The following is a 6,140-nucleotide window of genomic DNA, read 5'->3' as shown; positions in this document are numbered from 1 at the left end:
ATGACTCATGACCTTCTTACCTCTATGTCCTCCTAATTCCTCTACTATATCCCCAGCCATGAAATTTCCTACATTGATACTACCCTTTCCCTTCAAGTAAGTATTAAAACCTTCAGTAGGAGCTTTTAGAATTTTACCTAGAGTTTCTAGGTCCAATTCAATCTTTACATCATTCACCATGCTCGTTATTATTTCCAATTTTGCCTAAAAATTCTGGCAAAATTCATTCATAACAGCAGGATACAAGTAATTTGATGAAACCCTAGTCAACAGAAATTCCCAACCTTGAAATTTAATTAGATCAAGAAACTCTAAACATCTTGCTTTCCTACACCACACAGCGTCAAGACGATGACCTACTACATACCTTCCTGCCATTGATTCAATTTCCTCTTGATCAGTTACCTCCTCTTCTTCATCTTCCTTTTCCGATTCTTCCTTTTCTGAGTTGTTCTCCTCTTCTTTTTCTTCCTCTTCTCCCTCGCTTATTTCTTCTTCTTCTCTGTTCTCATCTGTTGTCTCTTCCGGGTTTTTCTCTTTCTCAAATTCATCAACTTCCTCAATGTGCTCTTCCAAAGACTTTACACTTTGTTTTCTTTCCTTCCACTCCTTTAATTTTTGAAGAACATTCGAGACAGAGGAATCCCCTTGATCGATTTTACTCTCTACTTCTTTTGGTTTTGGAGGAGATTTCTTAGGGTTTTCAGAAGGTGTTTGAGAGGTAGAAGATGCTTTGTAGTTTACCATGGCTAAAGGAGATGATTCTTCCTGAATTGAGTTTTCTGGACTTTGGGATTTTTCAGAGGAAACAAACTCAGCAATGATCACCATTGAAGCTTAAGGAAGGGTTTTAAAGGGGTTTTCAAAGTTTTACTGAGAGGGAGTAAATTCGATGTGACAGTGAGGTGAAAGAAGTGGGTGAAAATTTGCTTTTATAATAAATGAAGCGGTGTGAGAGAACTTAGGAAGTTTTCACTGTTTAGTCATTAATTGAACAAATTCAATTAATTTTTTCAAAATTTAAACACTGGATGAATCTTTCCAAAATTTTAAATTTCCAAATTCGGTTAATCTTGAATGAAGTTTCTATAAAACACAATTGGAACACGCTTTCAACATGTATGCAATGTACAAATTTAATAACTTAAGTCGTTCAGCAATTTAATGAACTTACCTTTGGCTGTTAACAACGGTGACACTTTAGCTATGTTTATCACACCAAGTTTGTGGTAGAAGTTCTTTTTGCTCTATTTACAATATTTTTGACTTTGCCATATCTTGGAACTTCAGAGGCTAGTACTTCAGCTTGATCATTCCAAGTTTCAGTCTCAATTTCTCAAATCTTTCTCTTTTCAAGGGCTTGGTTAGAATATCAGCTATTTGATTTTCAGTTTGACAAAATTCTAACTTAATATTCCCTTGCTCCACATTATCTTTAAGAAAGTGATGCCTAATGTGGATATGTTTTACCTTTGAGTGTTGAACTGGATCTTTAGAAATACATATAGCACTTGTATTATCACAATAAATAGGCACACAATAAAAAATAATACCAAAATCTCTGACCTGTTGTTTTATCCATAAGACTTGTGAGCAACATGCTGCTGCAGCTACATACTCAGCTTCTTCTGTAGATAAAGCAACTGTGTTTTGCTTCTTGGAACCCCAAGAAATTAAACAAGGTCCTAAAAACTGTACCATACCTGAAGTGCTTTTCCTGTTTACTAAGTCACCTGCATAGTCAGCATCTGTAAAACTATTCAAATTAAAAGAATCACTTCTAGGATAGAAGAGACTCAAATCGTCAGTTCCTTTCAGGTATCTAAGGATTCTTTTTACTGCTGTCAAGTGAGACTCCTTTGGATTTGCTTGGAACCTGGCACACAGACCTACACTAAAAGATATGTCAGGTCTACTAGCTGTTAGATAAAGCAGTGAGCCTATCATACCTCGATACATAGATTGATCAATGCAAGTTCCAGATGGATCTTCATCCAATCTAGTAGCAATTCCCATAGGAGTATTGTTGGTTTTGGCATTTTTTAACTTGTATTTCTTGATCAGTTCCTTAATATATTTTTGCTGATGAATCATAATTCCCTCTTCAAATTGCTTAATTCGCAAACCAAGAAAGAAATTTAATTCTCCAGTCATGCTCATTTCAAATTCTCCACTCATAAGGTCAGCAAAATACTTGCACAGAGATTCGTTAGTTGCACCAAATAAAATATCATCAACATAAATTTGTACAACTAAGATATCAGTTCCATTTGACTTTAAAAACAATGTTTTATCAATTTTGCCACGTTTAAAACCATTAGCCAACAGGAACTTAGATAATCTTTCATACCATGCTCTAGGAGCTTGCTTTAACCCATAAAGAGCCTTGTCAAGCTTATAGACATGGTTTGGGAACTCTGGATTTTCAAATCCAAGAGGCTGTTCCACATAGACTTCCTCATTTAAGTATCCATTTAAGAATGCACATTTGACATCCATCTGGTACAGCCTAAAACCCATATAAGCAGCAAAAGCAATAAGCAAACGAATAGCTTCTAACCTGGCTACAGGTGCAAATGTTTCTTCATAGTCAATTCCTTCTTGCTGGTTGAAACCTTGTTCAACTAGTCTAGCTTTGTTCCTGACAATAATACCATGTTCATCTAGTTTTTTTCTGAATACCCATTTTAGTCCAATGGACTTCTTGTCTTTAGGTCTAGGTTCCAGATGCCAAACTTTATTTCTTTCAAATTCATTTAGTTCAGCTTGCATAGCATTAATCCAGTCTGCGTCAGTTCAAGCCTCAACATAATTTTTAGGTTCCATGGAAGAAAGGAATGCATTGAATGCACAGAAGTTCCTAAGCTGAGATCTGGTTTGAGTTCCTTTTGTGATGTCACTCATGATTGTGTCAACTGGATGAGATTTCTGATATTTCCAGGGCCTTGGAGTGAAATCTTTGATTGGATACATCCTCTCTTCATTATTGTTGACTGGTTCTTCTGTAGGAATTTGATTCTGGAACTCAGGATGAACTTCTTCAAGAGTTTCCACATTTTGGCCTTCATTATGATTTTCAATCTGTTCTTGAAGTTGAGTTCCTGGTGCATTCTCCAACTCTGGTTCAACATTTGCTTCAGGATTTGTTACTTCTGCCATTTCAACTTGCTGCTTCTGCAGTGATACTGATTCCTCATCTGGATTTTGCTTACGCACAAGTCCAATCTCGAAATCATCATCACAATCCTGTACATCAACCAAATTTTCAGTCTCATCAAATATAATATGTACAGACTCCTCAACACACATTGTTCTTTTATTATACACTCTATAAGCTTTACTATTTGAGGCATATCCTAGGAAAACTGCCTCATCACTACGTTCATCAAACTTTCCCAAGTTCCTTTTACCATTATTGTGAACAAAACATTTACAACCAAAAGATCTAAAGTAAGAAATATTAGGTTTTCTCCCTTTCATAAGTTCATAAGGAGTTTTGTTGGTGATGGCCCTAACAGATACTCTGTTGAGTATATAACATGCTGTGTTCACTGCCTCAGCCCAGAAATTTCTAGGCAGCCTGCTTGATATCAGCATTGTTCTTGCCATGTCTTCAAGACTCCTATTCTTGCGTTCCACTACTCCATTTTGTTGTGGAGTTCTTGGGGCAGAGAAATTGTGATCCATACCATACTCAGCACAAAATTCATCAAATTTTGAATTCTCAAATTCTGTTCCATGGTCAGATCTAAGATGTATCAACTGATTACCTGTTCTTCTCTGTTCTTTCTTCACAAAAGCAACAAACTCGTCAAAATTTTCATCCTTACTTACAAGAAAGAAAACCCAAGTGAACCTTGAAAAATCATCAACAATAACCATTACATATTTCTTACCACTTCTACTTTGGATTCTCATTGGACCACAGAGATCCATATGAATGAGTTCCAAAGGTCTTTTGGTACTTACCATCTTTTTTGACTTGAAAGAAATTCGGGTCTGTTTACCTTTAGCACAAGCTTCGCACACTTTGTCATACAGGAACTTAATGCAAGGAAGTCCTTCCACTAAGTTCTTAGATCTTAATTTATCCAGTAAAGAAAAGCTTGCATGGCCAAATCTTTTGTGCTATAAAAGAGGATCATCCTCAATAACACTAAGACATGTTAAACTACTGTTAGGAGCCTCGTTAAGATCCACAACATATGTGTTCCCTTTTCGAGTTCCTTCTAAAATAATGTTCCCAGTGTCATTGTGGATGATTCTACACTTATTTGAAGTAAAGCTAATAGAGTTACCTTTGTCACAAATCTGAGAAATACTTAACAAATTGTGCTTGAGGCCCTCGACCAAAAATACATTATCAATAGCATGGGAACGTGACCTTCCTATCTTGCCAATAGCAATTATATCACCTTTCATATTATCACCAAAGGTCACAGTTCCACCATAGTAGGCATCCAGTGAGAGAAATCTAGTTTTATCTCCAGTCATGTGCTTAGAACAACCACTGTCGAGGTACCAAGTGTTGTTCCCCCTCACTGGAACCTGCAAGAAGAATTTAAACGTTAGAGTCAGGAACCCAGGTTTCCTTGGGTTCCTGTGTAACATGGGTTGATTCATTTTTCTTTACCCAGATTTGTTTTACTTGTTTGATATTCTTCTGAGTACTTTGTTCTTTCTTAGGACACTTAGCTTGCTTATGCCCTGTATTGCCACAGAAATAACAAACAATGCTACTGGGCAAGTTGACATACTTCTTTTCTTTCTGGAACTTCTTTTTAAAACCTAAACCTTCAGTATTCTTAGTTTGAGCCTTAGTGATCCATTCAGGAACTCTATACTCCATTGGTATTGCTTACCTTTCCTAGCCCTCTCAAGTTCCCCCTCAAGACGTGCCTTATCCGTTTTTAACTCTTCCAACTCATGTTTTAATTTTTCAAAATTCGGATAATCAGTAGGTGGAGGAACTTCAGAGTTAGGAGTATCAACAGTAAGTTTTAACAAAGACAATTCCACATTCAAGAGTATGTTATTTTGTTTGAGGTTCTCAATGGTGTCTTTTAAAATTTTATTATCATCAAACAGACTGAAGAACCTGTATTGAATATCAAACTTCATGTTATCAACCCATTCACTGTTCTCTTTGAAGGTTACTAAAGCTTTATCACTTTGCTGTTTGGATCTATGAAATTCCTTTAAATCTTCTTGAATTTCCAAAACAGTATTTATTAGATTCTCTTTAGACAGATGTTTTAATTGGTTGTAAGAGAACCATACCTCAAACTCAAGCTCCTTTAGCTTGGCAGCTTCATCAGTTTTTGCCATTAGACATAAATGAGCAGTTTCTTCTGATGGTTGATCCTCCTCTTCTTCTTCTGAATCTGTATCTCCCCAAGCAGCAAGCATGGCTTTCTTAACGTTGTCCTTGGTGAAGTAAGGCTTGTAGACTCTTGACTCCTTGGATTGCTCCTTGCCTTTAGTCTTTCCTTTCTCTTCATCCTAAACAGGACAATCTTTGATAAAATGATCCTTTGATCCACACTTGAAACACGTTGTGTTTCTGGAACTTGTATACTTCTTGTTCCTGTCAAACTTCCTATTGTTCATCATCTTCTTAAATTTCCTTACTAGCATAGCCATCTCTTCTTCATCAACATCTGATCCTTCTGAGTCTTCAGCCTTGAGTGCCAAACCTTTATTTCTGGAACTTTCAGTGTTGGAACTCAGATGAAGTTCATGAGTCATTAATGATCCAGCTAGTTGTTCCATATTGAACTTAGTAAAGTCCTTAGCTTCCTGCATGGCAGTAACCTTGGATCTCCAGCGTTCATCTTGTGGTAGGCTTCTTAAGATCTTCCTTGCCTGTTCATCAATAGGAATTTGCCTGCCAAGGGAGTTCAGTTCATTAATAATATCATTGAATCTAGTAAACATCTCTTCTATGGTTTCTTTGGATTGCATTTCAAACCTTTCATACCTAGACATCAATAAATCTATTTTAGAACGTTTTACCTCGTTAGTACCTTCATGAGTTACCTGTAACAAATCCCAAATCTGTTTGGCAGACTTGCATCCCATGATACGATTATGTTCATGGGGTCCAAGTCCACAGTGCAGATACTTTATAGCTAAAGCGT

Source organism: Chenopodium album, chromosome 1, assembly GCF_948465745.1.
Source record: "Chenopodium album chromosome 1, dcCheAlbu1.1, whole genome shotgun sequence".
NCBI classification, from domain to species: domain Eukaryota; kingdom Viridiplantae; phylum Streptophyta; class Magnoliopsida; order Caryophyllales; family Amaranthaceae; genus Chenopodium; species Chenopodium album.
Note: the sequence above shows the minus strand (reverse complement) of the source record.